This window comes from Hyperolius riggenbachi, chromosome 3 (assembly GCF_040937935.1).
Source record: "Hyperolius riggenbachi isolate aHypRig1 chromosome 3, aHypRig1.pri, whole genome shotgun sequence".
NCBI lineage: Eukaryota > Metazoa > Chordata > Amphibia > Anura > Hyperoliidae > Hyperolius > Hyperolius riggenbachi.
In genome coordinates this window covers 83,454,335-83,469,489 of record NC_090648.1, presented here as the reverse complement: position 1 = coordinate 83,469,489, position 15,155 = coordinate 83,454,335, and the positions used below count along the sequence as shown (strand labels likewise).

The following is a 15,155-nucleotide window of genomic DNA, read 5'->3' as shown; positions in this document are numbered from 1 at the left end:
TGAGCATCAATTCACCTTGGCGCCCATACTTCTGATGGCTGCTAGCAATGCTTAAAGGACAACTCTGCTTTGACATTGTTCTGCACAGACAACTTTAACAGCAGACCCTGATCAATCATGCAGAGATAATGCTTTCAGGATTTTGTTCCTAGAAGGAGATAGAAGAACTTAGCCCGCCGTGCCCCACTCACAACAGACAGCTGCCCAGACAGAGGACCCTTTCCATACTGCTTGGCTTCACTCCTTGTCTTCACACCCAGCAACTTTCCCATTGGCACTAACTACACTCGGTGCAGCTGCAACAACATCACCTTAAGAAATGTGTGAATAACGCTAGGACTAGCATACAAAATGTGCCCTGATCCTATAGTGGCTAGTACTCTTTGTTGTGGCTGCAAGCAACCTGGTGTGAATACGGTTTACGGCGGGCTGCTTTCTGCACTCCTCTTGCAACCTTCTTCAAGCTTTTAGAACAGCATTGTGAATATCTGGACTCAGAGACAGCAAATTCATGACATTTTAATAGAGATTATCTCTCAAAGAAGTTCTCGCTACAGAAGATGTTCAGTGGAATAGGGCACTTCAACGGGGCCCACTTTCCTTGTGGCCGCAAGGAAAACGTGCTATGCTTATGTCAGCAGCAGGGCCAGTGGCGCAATGGATAAAGCGTCTGACTACGGATCAGAAGATTGTAGGTTCGACTCCTACCTGGCTCAGGAAACATGCCGTGATTGTATAGTGGTTAGTACTCTGCGTTGTGGCCGCAGCAACCCCGGTTCGAATCCAGGTCACGGCAGGCTCTTTACTTTCTTCCTCTGCGACTTTTTCTTCAGCTTGCAACCAATCTACTGACTTTCTAAAGCATTCAGGAACCTTAGGCTCTGCTTGCTTCACTTCTTCACTACAACATTTTGCCTTTCGCCGAGAGAAAACTTTCTCTGCTATGGACCTTTGTAGCATCTTCAAACATCTTCACAAATACCATCCTCACATGACATCTTGGCCTCACCAGTTGCCAGTCTCTTGCTAAGCCTAGGTCAACTTTCACCACTTGCCTTTCCCAAGAAACCCGCGCAAGAAAAAGACCTATTACACAGAGCACTTGAGCATCAATTCACCTTGGCGCCCATACTTCTGATGGCTGCTAGCAATGCTTAAAGGACAACTCTGCTTTGACATTGTTCTGCACAGACAACTTTAACAGCAGACCCTGATCAATCATGCAGAGATAATGCTTTCAGGATTTTGTTCCTAGAAGGAGATAGAAGAACTTAGCCCGCCGTGCCCCACTCACAACAGACAGCTGCCCAGACAGAGGACCCTTTCCATACTGCTTGGCTTCACTCCTTGTCTTCACACCCAGCAACTTTCCCATTGGCACTAACTACACTCGGTGCAGCTGCAACAACATCACCTTAAGAAATGTGTGAATAACGCTAGGACTAGCATACAAAATGTGCCCTGATCCTATAGTGGCTAGTACTCTTTGTTGTGGCTGCAAGCAACCTGGTGTGAATACGGTTTACGGCGGGCTGCTTTCTGCACTCCTCTTGCAACCTTCTTCAAGCTTTTAGAACAGCATTGTGAATATCTGGACTCAGAGACAGCAAATTCATGACATTTTAATAGAGATTATCTCTCAAAGAAGTTCTCGCTACAGAAGATGTTCAGTGGAATAGGGCACTTCAACGAGGCCCACTTTCCTTGTGGCCGCAAGGAAAACGTGCTATGCATATGTCAGCAGCAGGGCCAGTGGCGCAATGGATAACGCTTCTGACTACGGATCAGAAGATTGTAGGTTCGACTCCTACCTGGCTCAGGAAACATGCCGTGATCGTATAGTGGTTAGTACTCTGCGTTGTGGCCGCAGCAACCCCGGTTCGAATCCGGGTCACGGCAGGCTCTTTACTTTCTTCCTCTGCGACTTTTTCTTCAGCTTGCAACCAATCTACTGACTTTCTAAAGCATTCAGGAACCTTAGGCTCTGCTTGCTTCACTTCTTCACTACAACATTTTGCCTTTCGCCGAGAGAAAACTTTCTCTGCTATGGACCTTTGTAGCATCTTCAAACATCTTCACAAATACCATCCTCACATGACATCTTGGCCTCACCAGTTGCCAGTCTCTTGCTAAGCCTAGGTCAACTTTCACCACTTGCCTTTCCCAAGAAACCCGCGCAAGAAAAAGACCTATTACACAGAGCACTTGAGCATCAATTCACCTTGGCGCCCATACTTCTGATGGCTGCTAGCAATGCTTAAAGGACAACTCTGCTTTGACATTGTTCTGCACAGACAACTTTAACAGCAGACCATGATCAATCATGCAGAGATAATGCTTTCAGGATTTTGTTCCTAGAAGGAGATAGAAGAACTTAGCCCGCCGTGCCCCACTCACAACAGACAGCTGCCCAGACAGAGGACCCTTTCCATACTGCTTGGCTTCACTCCTTGTCTTCACACCCAGCAACTTTCCCATTGGCACTAACTACACTCGGTGCAGCTGCAACAACATCACCTTAAGAAATGTGTGAATAACGCTAGGACTAGCATACAAAATGTGCCCTGATCCTATAGTGGCTAGTACTCTTTGTTGTGGCTGCAAGCAACCTGGTGTGAATACGGTTTACGGCGGGCTGCTTTCTGCACTCCTCTTGCAACCTTCTTCAAGCTTTTAGAACAGCATTGTGAATATCTGGGCTCAGAGACAGCAAATTCATGACATTTTAATAGAGATTATCTCTCAAAGAAGTTCTCGCTACAGAAGATGTTCAGTGGAATAGGGCACTTCAACGAGGCCCACTTTCCTTGTGGCCGCAAGGAAAACGTGCTATGCATATGTCAGCAGCAGGGCCAGTGGCTCAATGGATAACGCGTCTGACTATGGATCAGAAGATTGTAGGTTCGACTCCTACCTGGCTCAGGAAACATGCCGTGATCGTATAGTGGTTAGTACTCTGTGTTGTGGCCGCAGCAACCCTGGTTCGAATCTGGGTCACGGCAGGCTCTTTACTTTCTTCCTCTGCGACTTTTTCTTCAGCTTGCAACCAATCTACTGACTTTCTAAAGCATTCAGGAACCTTAGGCTCTGCTTGCTTCACTTCTTCACTACAACATTTTGCCTTTCGCCGAGAGAAAACTTTCTCTGCTATGGACCTTTGTAGCATCTTCAAACATCTTCACAAATACCATCCTCACATGACATCTTGGCCTCACCAGTTGCCAGTCTCTTGCTAAGCCTAGGTCAACTTTCACCACTTGCCTTTCCCAAGAAACCCGCGCAAGAAAAAGACCTATTACACAGAGCACTTGAGCATCAATTCACCTTGGCGCCCATACTTCTGATGGCTGCTAGCAATGCTTAAAGGACAACTCTGCTTTGACATTGTTCTGCACAGACAACTTTAACAGCAGACCCTGATCAATCATGCAGAGATAATGCTTTCAGGATTTTGTTCCTAGAAGGAGATAGAAGAACTTAGCCCGCCGTGCCCCACTCACAACAGACAGCTGCCCAGACAGAGGACCCTTTCCATACTGTTTGGCTTCACTCCTTGTCTTCACACCCAGCAACTTTCCCATTGGCACTAACTACACTCGGTGCAGCTGCAACAACATCACCTTAAGAAATGTGTGAATAACGCTAGGACTAGCATACAAAATGTGCCCTGATCCTATAGTGGCTAGTACTCTTTGTTGTGGCTGCAAGCAACCTGGTGTGAATACGGTTTACGGCGGGCTGCTTTCTGCACTCCTCTTGCAACCTTCTTCAAGCTTTTAGAACAGCATTGGGAATATCTGGGCTCAGAGACAGCAAATTCATGACATTTTAATAGAGATTATCTCTCAAAGAAGTTCTCGCTACAGAAGATGTTCAGTGGAATAGGGCACTTCAACGAGGCCCACTTTCCTTGTGGCCGCAAGGAAAACGTGCTATGCATATGTCAGCAGCAGGGCCAGTGGCGCAATGGATAACGCGTCTGACTACGGATCAGAAGATTGTAGGTTCGACTCCTACCTGGCTCAGGAAACATGCTGTGATCGTATAGTGGTTAGTACTCTGTGTTGTGGCCGCAGCAACCCTGGTTCGAATCTGGGTCACAGCAGGCTCTTCACTTTCTTCCTCTGCGACTTTTTCTTCAGCTTGCAACCAATCTACTGACTTTCTAAAGCATTCAGGAACCTTAGGCTCTGCTTGCTTCACTTCTTCACTAAAACATTTTGCCTTTCGCCGAGAGAAAACTTTTTCTGCTATGGACCTTTGTAGCATCTTCAAACATCTTCACAAATACCATCCTCACATGACATCTTGGCCTCACCAGTTGCCAGTCTCTTGCTAAGCCTAGGTCAACTTTCACCACTTGCCTTTCCCAAGAAACCCGCGCAAGAAAAAGACCAATTACACAGAGCACTTAAGCATCAATTCACCTTGGCGCCCATACTTCTGATGGCTGCTAGCAATGCTTAAAGGACAACTCTGCTTTGACATTGTTCTGCACAGACAACTTTAACAGCAGACCCTGATCAATCATGCAGAGATAATGCTTTCAGGATTTTGTTCCTAGAAGGAGATAGAAGAACTTAGCCCGCCGTGCCCCACTCACAACAGACAGCTGCCCAGACAGAGGACCCTTTCCATACTGCTTGGCTTCACTCCTTGTCTTCACACCCAGCAACTTTCCCATTGGCACTAACTACACTCGGTGCAGCTGCAACAACATCACCTTAAGAAATGTGTGAATAACGCTAGGACTAGCATACAAAATGTGCCCTGATCCTATAGTGGCTAGTACTCTTTGTTGTGGCTGCAAGCAACCTGGTGTGAATACGGTTTACGGCGGGCTGCTTTCTGCACTCCTCTTGCAACCTTCTTCAAGCTTTTAGAACAGCATTGTGAATATCTGGACTCAGAGACAGCAAATTCATGACATTTTAATAGAGAATATCTCTCAAAGAAGTTCTTGCTACAGAAGATGTTCAGTGGAATAGGGCACTTCAACGAGGCCCACTTTCCTTGTGGCCGCAAGGAAAACGTGCTATGCATATGTCAGCAGCAGGGCCAGTGGCGCAATGGATAACGCGTCTGACTACGGATCAGAAGATTGTAGGTTCGACTCCTACCTGGCTCAGGAAACATGCCGTGATCGTATAGTGGTTAGTACTCTGCGTTGTGGCCGCAGCAACCCCGGTTCGAATCTGGGTCACGGCAGGCTCTTTACTTTTTTCCTCTGCGACTTTTTCTTCAGCTTGCAACCAATCTACTGACTTTCTAAAGCATTCAGGAACCTTAGGCTCTGCTTGCTTCACTTCTTCACTACAACATTTTGCCTTTCGCCGAGAGAAAACTTTTTCTGCTATGGACCTTTGTAGCATCTTCAAACATCTTCACAAATACCATCCTCACATGACATCTTGGCCTCACCAGTTGCCAGTCTCTTGCTAAGCCTAGGTCAACTTTCACCACTTGCCTTTCCCAAGAAACCCGCGCAAGAAAAAGACCTATTACACAGAGCACTTGAGCATCAATTCACCTTGGCGCCCATACTTCTGATGGCTGCTAGCAATGCTTAAAGGACAACTCTGCTTTGACATTGTTCTGCACAGACAACTTTAACAGCAGACCCTGATCAATCATGCAGAGATAATGCTTTCAGGATTTTGTTCCTAGAAGGAGATAGAAGAACTTAGCCCGCCGTGCCCCACTCACAACAGACAGCTGCCCAGACAGAGGACCCTTTCCATACTGCTTGGCTTCACTCCTTGTCTTCACACCCAGCAACTTTCCCATTGGCACTAACTACACTCGGTGCAGCTGCAACAACATCACCTTAAGAAATGTGTGAATAACGCTAGGACTAGCATACAAAATGTGCCCTGATCCTATAGTGGCTAGTACTCTTTGTTGTGGCTGCAAGCAACCTGGTGTGAATACGGTTTACGGCGGGCTGCTTTCTGCACTCCTCTTGCAACCTTCTTCAAGCTTTTAGAACAGCATTGTGAATATCTGGACTCAGAGACAGCAAATTCATGACATTTTAATAGAGATTATCTCTCAAAGAAGTTCTCGCTACAGAAGATGTTCAGTGGAATAGGGCACTTCAACGGGGCCCACTTTCCTTGTGGCCGCAAGGAAAACGTGCTATGCTTATGTCAGCAGCAGGGCCAGTGGCGCAATGGATAATGCGTCTGACTACGGATCAGAAGATTGTAGGTTCGACTCCTACCTGGCTCAGGAAACATGCTGTGATCGTATAGTGGTTAGTACTCTGCGTTGTGGCCGCAGCAACCCCGGTTTGAATCTGGGTCACGGCAGGCTCTTTACTTTCTTCCTCTGCGACTTTTTCTTCAGCTTGCAACCAATCTACTGATTTTCTAAAGCATTCAGGAACCTTAGGCTCTGCTTGCTTCACTTCTTCACTACAACATTTTGCCTTTCGCCGAGAGAAAACCTTCTCTGCTATGGACCTTTGTAGCATCTTCAAACATCTTCACAAATACCATCCTCACATGACATCTTGGCCTCACCAGTTGCCAGTCTCTTGCTAAGCCTAGGTCAACTTTCACCACTTGCCTTTCCCAAGAAACCCGCGCAAGAAAAAGACCTATTACACAGAGCACTTGAGCATCAATTCACCTTGGCGCCCATACTTCTGATGGCTGCTAGCAATGCTTAAAGGACAACTCTGCTTTGACATTGTTCTGCACAGACAACTTTAACAACAGACCCTGATCAATCATGCAGAGATAATGCTTTCAGGATATTTGTTCCTAGAAGGAGATAGAAGAACTTAGCCCGCCGTGCCCCACTCACAACAGACAGCTGCCCAGACAGAGGACCCTTTCCATACTGCTTGGCTTCACTCCTTGTCTTCACACCCAGCAACTTTCCCATTGGCACTAACTACACTCGGTGCAGCTGCAACAACATCACCTTAAGAAATGTGTGAATAACGCTAGGACTAGCATACAAAATGTGCCCTGATCCTATAGTGGCTAGTACTCTTTGTTGTGGCTGCAAGCAACCTGGTGTGAATACGGTTTACGGCGGGCTGCTTTCTGCACTCCTCTTGCAACCTTCTTCAAGCTTTTAGAACAGCATTGGGAATATCTGGGCTCAGAGACAGCAAATTCATGACATTTTAATAGAGATTATCTCTCAAAGAAGTTCTCGCTACAGAAGATGTTCAGTGGAATAGGGCACTTCAACGAGGCCCACTTTCCTTGTGGCCGCAAGGAAAACGTGCTATGCATATGTCAGCAGCAGGGCCAGTGGCGCAATGGATAACGCGTCTGACTACGGATCAGAAGATTGTAGGTTCGACGCCTACCTGGCTCAGGAAACATGCTGTGATCGTATAGTGGTTAGTACTCTGCGTTGTGGCCGCAGCAACCCCGGTTCGAATCTGGGTCACGGCAGGCTCTTTACTTTTTTCCTCTGCGACTTTTTCTTCAGCTTGCAACCAATCTACTGACTTTCTAAAGCATTCAGGAACCTTAGGCTCTGCTTGCTTCACTTCTTCACTACAACATTTTGCCTTTCGCCGAGAGAAAACTTTTTCTGCTATGGACCTTTGTAGCATCTTCAAACATCTTCACAAATACCATCCTCACATGACATCTTGGCCTCACCAGTTGCCAGTCTCTTGCTAAGCCTAGGTCAACTTTCACCACTTGCCTTTCCCAAGAAACCCGCGCAAGAAAAAGACCTATTACACAGAGCACTTGAGCATCAATTCACCTTGGCGCCCATACTTCTGATGGCTGCTAGCAATGCTTAAAGGACAACTCTGCTTTGACATTGTTCTGCACAGACAACTTTAACAGCAGACCCTGATCAATCATGCAGAGATAATGCTTTCAGGATTTTGTTCCTAGAAGGAGATAGAAGAACTTAGCCCGCCGTGCCCCACTCACAACAGACAGCTGCCCAGACAGAGGACCCTTTCCATACTGCTTGGCTTCACTCCTTGTCTTCACACCCAGCAACTTTCCCATTGGCACTAACTACACTCGGTGCAGCTGCAACAACATCACCTTAAGAAATGTGTGAATAACGCTAGGACTAGCATACAAAATGTGCCCTGATCCTATAGTGGCTAGTACTCTTTGTTGTGGCTGCAAGCAACCTGGTGTGAATACGGTTTACGGCGGGCTGCTTTCTGCACTCCTCTTGCAACCTTCTTCAAGCTTTTAGAACAGCATTGTGAATATCTGGGCTCAGAGACAGCAAATTCATGACATTTTAATAGAGATTATCTCTCAAAGAAGTTCTCGCTACAGAAGATGTTCAGTGGAATAGGGCACTTCAACGAGGCCCACTTTCCTTGTGGCCGCAAGGAAAACGTGCTATGCATACGTCAGCAGCAGGGCCAGTGGCGCAATGGATAATGCGTCTGACTACGGATCAGAAGATTGTAGGTTCGACTCCTACCTGGCTCAGGAAACATGCTGTGATCGTATAGTGGTTAGTACTCTGCGTTGTGGCCGCAGCAACCCCGGTTTGAATCTGGGTCACGGCAGGCTCTTTACTTTCTTCCTCTGCGACTTTTTCTTCAGCTTGCAACCAATCTACTGATTTTCTAAAGCATTCAGGAACCTTAGGCTCTGCTTGCTTCACTTCTTCACTACAACATTTTGCCTTTCGCCGAGAGAAAACCTTCTCTGCTATGGACCTTTGTAGCATCTTCAAACATCTTCACAAATACCATCCTCACATGACATCTTGGCCTCACCAGTTGCCAGTCTCTTGCTAAGCCTAGGTCAACTTTCACCACTTGCCTTTCCCAAGAAACCCGCGCAAGAAAAAGACCTATTACACAGAGCACTTGAGCATCAATTCACCTTGGCGCCCATACTTCTGATGGCTGCTAGCAATGCTTAAAGGACAACTCTGCTTTGGCATGGTTCTGCACAGACAACTTTAACAGCAGACCCTGATCAATCATGCAGAGATAATGCTTTCAGGATTTTGTTCCTAGAAGGAGATAGAAGAACTTAGCCCGCCGTGCCCCACTCACAACAGACAGCTGCCCAGACAGAGGACCCTTTCCATACTGCTTGGCTTCACTCCTTGTCTTCACACCCAGCAACTTTCCCATTGGCACTAACTACACTCGGTGCAGCTGCAACAACATCACCTTAAGAAATGTGTGAATAACGCTAGGACTAGCATACAAAATGTGCCCTGATCCTATAGTGGCTAGTACTCTTTGTTGTGGCTGCAAGCAACCTGGTGTGAATACGGTTTACGGCGGGCTGCTTTCTGCACTCCTCTTGCAACCTTCTTCAAGCTTTTAGAACAGCATTGGGAATATCTGGGCTCAGAGACAGCAAATTCATGACATTTTAATAGAGATTATCTCTCAAAGAAGTTCTCGCTACAGAAGATGTTCAGTGGAATAGGGCACTTCAACGAGGCCCACTTTCCTTGTGGCCGCAAGGAAAACGTGCTATGCATATGTCAGCAGCAGGGCCAGTGGCGCAATGGATAACGCGTCTGACTACGGATCAGAAGATTGTAGGTTCGACGCCTACCTGGCTCAGGAAACATGCTGTGATCGTATAGTGGTTAGTACTCTGCGTTGTGGCCGCAGCAACCCCGGTTCGAATCTGGGTCACGGCAGGCTCTTTACTTTTTTCCTCTGCGACTTTTTCTTCAGCTTGCAACCAATCTACTGACTTTCTAAAGCATTCAGGAACCTTAGGCTCTGCTTGCTTCACTTCTTCACTACAACATTTTGCCTTTCGCCGAGAGAAAACTTTTTCTGCTATGGACCTTTGTAGCATCTTCAAACATCTTCACAAATACCATCCTCACATGACATCTTGGCCTCACCAGTTGCCAGTCTCTTGCTAAGCCTAGGTCAACTTTCACCACTTGCCTTTCCCAAGAAACCCGCGCAAGAAAAAGACCTATTACACAGAGCACTTGAGCATCAATTCACCTTGGCGCCCATACTTCTGATGGCTGCTAGCAATGCTTAAAGGACAACTCTGCTTTGACATTGTTCTGCACAGACAACTTTAACAGCAGACCCTGATCAATCATGCAGAGATAATGCTTTCAGGATTTTGTTCCTAGAAGGAGATAGAAGAACTTAGCCCGCCGTGCCCCACTCACAACAGACAGCTGCCCAGACAGAGGACCCTTTCCATACTGCTTGGCTTCACTCCTTGTCTTCACACCCAGCAACTTTCCCATTGGCACTAACTACACTCGGTGCAGCTGCAACAACATCACCTTAAGAAATGTGTGAATAACGCTAGGACTAGCATACAAAATGTGCCCTGATCCTATAGTGGCTAGTACTCTTTGTTGTGGCTGCAAGCAACCTGGTGTGAATACGGTTTACGGCGGGCTGCTTTCTGCACTCCTCTTGCAACCTTCTTCAAGCTTTTAGAACAGCATTGTGAATATCTGGACTCAGAGACAGCAAATTCATGACATTTTAATAGAGATTATCTCTCAAAGAAGTTCTCGCTACAGAAGATGTTCAGTGGAATAGGGCACTTCAACGGGGCCCACTTTCCTTGTGGCCGCAAGGAAAACGTGCTATGCTTATGTCAGCAGCAGGGCCAGTGGCGCAATGGATAAAGCGTCTGACTACGGATCAGAAGATTGTAGGTTCGACTCCTACCTGGCTCAGGAAACATGCCGTGATCGTATAGTGGTTAGTACTCTGCGTTGTGGCCGCAGCAACCCCGGTTCGAATCCAGGTCACGGCAGGCTCTTTACTTTCTTCCTCTGCGACTTTTTCTTCAGCTTGCAACCAATCTACTGACTTTCTAAAGCATTCAGGAACCTTAGGCTCTGCTTGCTTCACTTCTTCACTACAACATTTTGCCTTTCGCCGAGAGAAAACTTTCTCTGCTATGGACCTTTGTAGCATCTTCAAACATCTTCACAAATACCATCCTCACATGACATCTTGGCCTCACCAGTTGCCAGTCTCTTGCTAAGCCTAGGTCAACTTTCACCACTTGCCTTTCCCAAGAAACCCGCGCAAGAAAAAGACCTATTACACAGAGCACTTGAGCATCAATTCACCTTGGCGCCCATATTTCTGATGGCTGCTAGCAATGCTTAAAGGACAACTCTGCTTTGACATTGTTCTGCACAGACAACTTTAACAGCAGACCCTGATCAATCATGCAGAGATAATGCTTTCAGGATTTTGTTCCTAGAAGGAGATAGAAGAACTTAGCCCGCCGTGCCCCACTCACAACAGACAGCTGCCCAGACAGAGGACCCTTTCCATACTGCTTGGCTTCATTCCTTGTCTTCACACCCAGCAACTTTCCCATTGGCACTAACTACACTCGGTGCAGCTGCAACAACATCACCTTAAGAAATGTGTGAATAACGCTAGGACTAGCATACAAAATGTGCCCTGATCCTATAGTGGCTAGTACTCTTTGTTGTGGCTGCAAGCAACCTGGTGTGAATACGGTTTACGGCGGGCTGCTTTCTGCACTCCTCTTGCAACCTTCTTCAAGCTTTTAGAACAGCATTGTGAATATCTGGGCTCAGAGACAGCAAATTCATGACATTTTAATAGAGATTATCTCTCAAAGAAGTTCTCGCTACAGAAGATGTTCAGTGGAATAGGGCACTTCAACGAGGCCCACTTTCCTTGTGGCCGCAAGGAAAACGTGCTATGCATATGTCAGCAGCAGGGCCAGTGGCGCAATGGATAATGCGTCTGACTACGGATCAGAAGATTGTAGGTTCGACTCCTACCTGGCTCAGGAAACATGCTGTGATCGTATAGTGGTTAGTACTCTGCGTTGTGGCCGCAGCAACCCCGGTTTGAATCTGGGTCACGGCAGGCTCTTTACTTTCTTCCTCTGCGACTTTTTCTTCAGCTTGCAACCAATCTACTGATTTTCTAAAGCATTCAGGAACCTTAGGCTCTGCTTGCTTCACTTCTTCACTACAACATTTTGCCTTTCGCCGAGAGAAAACCTTCTCTGCTATGGACCTTTGTAGCATCTTCAAACATCTTCACAAATACCATCCTCACATGACATCTTGGCCTCACCAGTTGCCAGTCTCTTGCTAAGCCTAGGTCAACTTTCACCACTTGCCTTTCCCAAGAAACCCGCGCAAGAAAAAGACCTATTACACAGAGCACTTGAGCATCAATTCACCTTGGCGCCCATACTTCTGATGGCTGCTAGCAATGCTTAAAGGACAACTCTGCTTTGACATTGTTCTGCACAGACAACTTTAACAGCAGACCCTGATCAATCATGCAGAGATAATGCTTTCAGGATTTTGTTCCTAGAAGGAGATAGAAGAACTTAGCCCGCCGTGCCCCACTCACAACAGACAGCTGCCCAGACAGAGGACCCTTTCCATACTGCTTGGCTTCACTCCTTGTCTTCACACCCAGCAACTTTCCCATTGGCACTAACTACACTCGGTGCAGCTGCAACAACATCACCTTAAGAAATGTGTGAATAACGCTAGGACTAGCATACAAAATGTGCCCTGATCCTATAGTGGCTAGTACTCTTTGTTGTGGCTGCAAGCAACCTGGTGTGAATACGGTTTACGGCGGGCTGCTTTCTGCACTCCTCTTGCAACCTTCTTCAAGCTTTTAGAACAGCATTGGGAATATCTGGGCTCAGAGACAGCAAATTCATGACATTTTAATAGAGATTATCTCTCAAAGAAGTTCTCGCTACAGAAGATGTTCAGTGGAATAGGGCACTTCAACGAGGCCCACTTTCCTTGTGGCCGCAAGGAAAACGTGCTATGCATATGTCAGCAGCAGGGCCAGTGGCGCAATGGATAACGCGTCTGACTACGGATCAGAAGATTGTAGGTTCGACGCCTACCTGGCTCTGGAAACATGCTGTGATCGTATAGTGGTTAGTACTCTGCGTTGTGGCCGCAGCAACCCCGGTTCGAATCTGGGTCACGGCAGGCTCTTTACTTTTTTCCTCTGCGACTTTTTCTTCAGCTTGCAACCAATCTACTGACTTTCTAAAGCATTCAGGAACCTTAGGCTCTGCTTGCTTCACTTCTTCACTACAACATTTTGCCTTTCGCCGAGAGAAAACTTTTTCTGCTATGGACCTTTGTAGCATCTTCAAACATCTTCACAAATACCATCCTCACATGACATCTTGGCCTCACCAGTTGCCAGTCTCTTGCTAAGCCTAGGTCAACTTTCACCACTTGCCTTTCCCAAGAAACCCGCGCAAGAAAAAGACCTATTACACAGAGCACTTGAGCATCAATTCACCTTGGCGCCCATACTTCTGATGGCTGCTAGCAATGCTTAAAGGACAACTCTGCTTTGACATTGTTCTGCACAGACAACTTTAACAGCAGACCCTGATCAATCATGCAGAGATAATGCTTTCAGGATTTTGTTCCTAGAAGGAGATAGAAGAACTTTGCCCGCCGTGCCCCACTCACAACAGACAGCTGCCCAGACAGAGGACCCTTTCCATACTGCTTGGCTTCACTCCTTGTCTTCACACCCAGCAACTTTCCCATTGGCACTAACTACACTCGGTGCAGCTGCAACAACATCACCTTAAGAAATGTGTGAATAACGCTAGGACTAGCATACAAAATGTGCCCTGATCCTATAGTGGCTAGTACTCTTTGTTGTGGCTGCAAGCAACCTGGTGTGAATACGGTTTACGGCGGGCTGCTTTCTGCACTCCTCTTGCAACCTTCTTCAAGCTTTTAGAACAGCATTGTGAATATCTGGACTCAGAGACAGCAAATTCATGACATTTTAATAGAGATTATCTCTCAAAGAAGTTCTCGCTACAGAAGATGTTCAGTGGAATAGGGCACTTCAACGGGGCCCACTTTCCTTGTGGCCGCAAGGAAAACGTGCTATGCTTATGTCAGCAGCAGGGCCAGTGGCGCAATGGATAAAGCGTCTGACTACGGATCAGAAGATTGTAGGTTCGACTCCTACCTGGCTCAGGAAACATGCCGTGATTGTATAGTGGTTAGTACTCTGCGTTGTGGCCGCAGCAACCCCGGTTCGAATCCAGGTCACGGCAGGCTCTTTACTTTCTTCCTCTGCGACTTTTTCTTCAGCTTGCAACCAATCTACTGACTTTCTAAAGCATTAAGGAACCTTAGGCTCTGCTTGCTTCACTTCTTCACTACAACATTTTGCCTTTCGCCGAGAGAAAACTTTCTCTGCTATGGACCTTTGTAGCATCTTCAAACATCTTCACAAATACCATCCTCACATGACATCTTGGCCTCACCAGTTGCCAGTCTCTTGCTAAGCCTAGGTCAACTTTCACCACTTGCCTTTCCCAAGAAACCCGCGCAAGAAAAAGACCTATTACACAGAGCACTTGAGCATCAATTCACCTTGGCGCCCATACTTCTGATGGCTGCTAGCAATGCTTAAAGGACAACTCTGCTTTGACATTGTTCTGCACAGACAACTTTAACAGCAGACCCTGATCAATCATGCAGAGATAATGCTTTCAGGATTTTGTTCCTAGAAGGAGATAGAAGAACTTAGCCCGCCGTGCCCCACTCACAACAGACAGCTGCCCAGACAGAGGACCCTTTCCATACTGCTTGGCTTCACTCCTTGTCTTCACACCCAGCAACTTTCCCATTGGCACTAACTACACTCGGTGCAGCTGCAACAACATCACCTTAAGAAATGTGTGAATAACGCTAGGACTAGCATACAAAATGTGCCCTGATCCTATAGTGGCTAGTACTCTTTGTTGTGGCTGCAAGCAACCTGGTGTGAATACGGTTTACGGCGGGCTGCTTTCTGCACTCCTCTTGCAACCTTCTTCAAGCTTTTAGAACAGCATTGTGAATATCTGGACTCAGAGACAGCAAATTCATGACATTTTAATAGAGATTATCTCTCAAAGAAGTTCTCGCTACAGAAGATGTTCAGTGGAATAGGGCACTTCAACGAGGCCCACTTTCCTTGTGGCCGCAAGGAAAACGTGCTATGCATATGTCAGCAGCAGGGCCAGTGGCGCAATGGATAACGCTTCTGACTACGGATCAGAAGATTGTAGGTTCGACTCCTACCTGGCTCAGGAAACATGCCGTGATCGTATAGTGGTTAGTACTCTGCGTTGTGGCCGCAGCAACCCCGGTTCGAATCCGGGTCACGGCAGGCTCTTTACTTTCTTCCT

At 46.9% G+C, this 15,155-nt stretch overlaps 16 non-coding genes across 16 annotated transcripts; all 16 read left to right on the top strand.

Annotated features, from left to right (window-relative positions):
• Positions 1 to 643: 643 nt before the first annotated feature.
• Positions 644 to 716, top strand: TRNAR-ACG (transfer RNA arginine (anticodon ACG)). The gene has a single exon. It is a non-coding gene; the product is annotated as a tRNA-Arg (tRNA).
• Positions 717 to 1,746: 1,030 nt separating this feature from the next.
• TRNAR-ACG (transfer RNA arginine (anticodon ACG)) lies at positions 1,747 to 1,819 on the top strand. The gene has a single exon. It is a non-coding gene; the product is annotated as a tRNA-Arg (tRNA).
• Positions 1,820 to 1,827: 8 nt separating this feature from the next.
• Positions 1,828 to 1,899, top strand: TRNAH-GUG (transfer RNA histidin (anticodon GUG)). The gene has a single exon. It is a non-coding gene; the product is annotated as a tRNA-His (tRNA).
• Positions 1,900 to 2,849: 950 nt separating this feature from the next.
• Positions 2,850 to 2,922, top strand: TRNAH-AUG (transfer RNA histidin (anticodon AUG)). The gene has a single exon. It is a non-coding gene; the product is annotated as a tRNA-His (tRNA).
• Positions 2,923 to 3,952: 1,030 nt separating this feature from the next.
• TRNAR-ACG (transfer RNA arginine (anticodon ACG)) lies at positions 3,953 to 4,025 on the top strand. The gene has a single exon. It is a non-coding gene; the product is annotated as a tRNA-Arg (tRNA).
• A 1,030-nt stretch (positions 4,026 to 5,055) lies between these two features.
• On the top strand, positions 5,056 to 5,128 carry TRNAR-ACG (transfer RNA arginine (anticodon ACG)). Its single transcript has one exon. It is a non-coding gene; the product is annotated as a tRNA-Arg (tRNA).
• Positions 5,129 to 6,158: 1,030 nt separating this feature from the next.
• On the top strand, positions 6,159 to 6,231 carry TRNAR-ACG (transfer RNA arginine (anticodon ACG)). The gene has a single exon. It is a non-coding gene; the product is annotated as a tRNA-Arg (tRNA).
• Positions 6,232 to 7,262: 1,031 nt separating this feature from the next.
• On the top strand, positions 7,263 to 7,335 carry TRNAR-ACG (transfer RNA arginine (anticodon ACG)). The gene has a single exon. It is a non-coding gene; the product is annotated as a tRNA-Arg (tRNA).
• Positions 7,336 to 8,365: 1,030 nt separating this feature from the next.
• On the top strand, positions 8,366 to 8,438 carry TRNAR-ACG (transfer RNA arginine (anticodon ACG)). The gene has a single exon. It is a non-coding gene; the product is annotated as a tRNA-Arg (tRNA).
• Positions 8,439 to 9,468: 1,030 nt separating this feature from the next.
• TRNAR-ACG (transfer RNA arginine (anticodon ACG)) lies at positions 9,469 to 9,541 on the top strand. The gene has a single exon. It is a non-coding gene; the product is annotated as a tRNA-Arg (tRNA).
• Positions 9,542 to 10,571: 1,030 nt separating this feature from the next.
• On the top strand, positions 10,572 to 10,644 carry TRNAR-ACG (transfer RNA arginine (anticodon ACG)). Its single transcript has one exon. It is a non-coding gene; the product is annotated as a tRNA-Arg (tRNA).
• Positions 10,645 to 11,674: 1,030 nt separating this feature from the next.
• TRNAR-ACG (transfer RNA arginine (anticodon ACG)) lies at positions 11,675 to 11,747 on the top strand. Its single transcript has one exon. It is a non-coding gene; the product is annotated as a tRNA-Arg (tRNA).
• A 1,030-nt stretch (positions 11,748 to 12,777) lies between these two features.
• TRNAR-ACG (transfer RNA arginine (anticodon ACG)) lies at positions 12,778 to 12,850 on the top strand. The gene has a single exon. It is a non-coding gene; the product is annotated as a tRNA-Arg (tRNA).
• Positions 12,851 to 13,880: 1,030 nt separating this feature from the next.
• TRNAR-ACG (transfer RNA arginine (anticodon ACG)) lies at positions 13,881 to 13,953 on the top strand. The gene has a single exon. It is a non-coding gene; the product is annotated as a tRNA-Arg (tRNA).
• A 1,030-nt stretch (positions 13,954 to 14,983) lies between these two features.
• TRNAR-ACG (transfer RNA arginine (anticodon ACG)) lies at positions 14,984 to 15,056 on the top strand. Its single transcript has one exon. It is a non-coding gene; the product is annotated as a tRNA-Arg (tRNA).
• Positions 15,057 to 15,064: 8 nt separating this feature from the next.
• TRNAH-GUG (transfer RNA histidin (anticodon GUG)) lies at positions 15,065 to 15,136 on the top strand. Its single transcript has one exon. It is a non-coding gene; the product is annotated as a tRNA-His (tRNA).
• Positions 15,137 to 15,155: the final 19 nt, after the last annotated feature.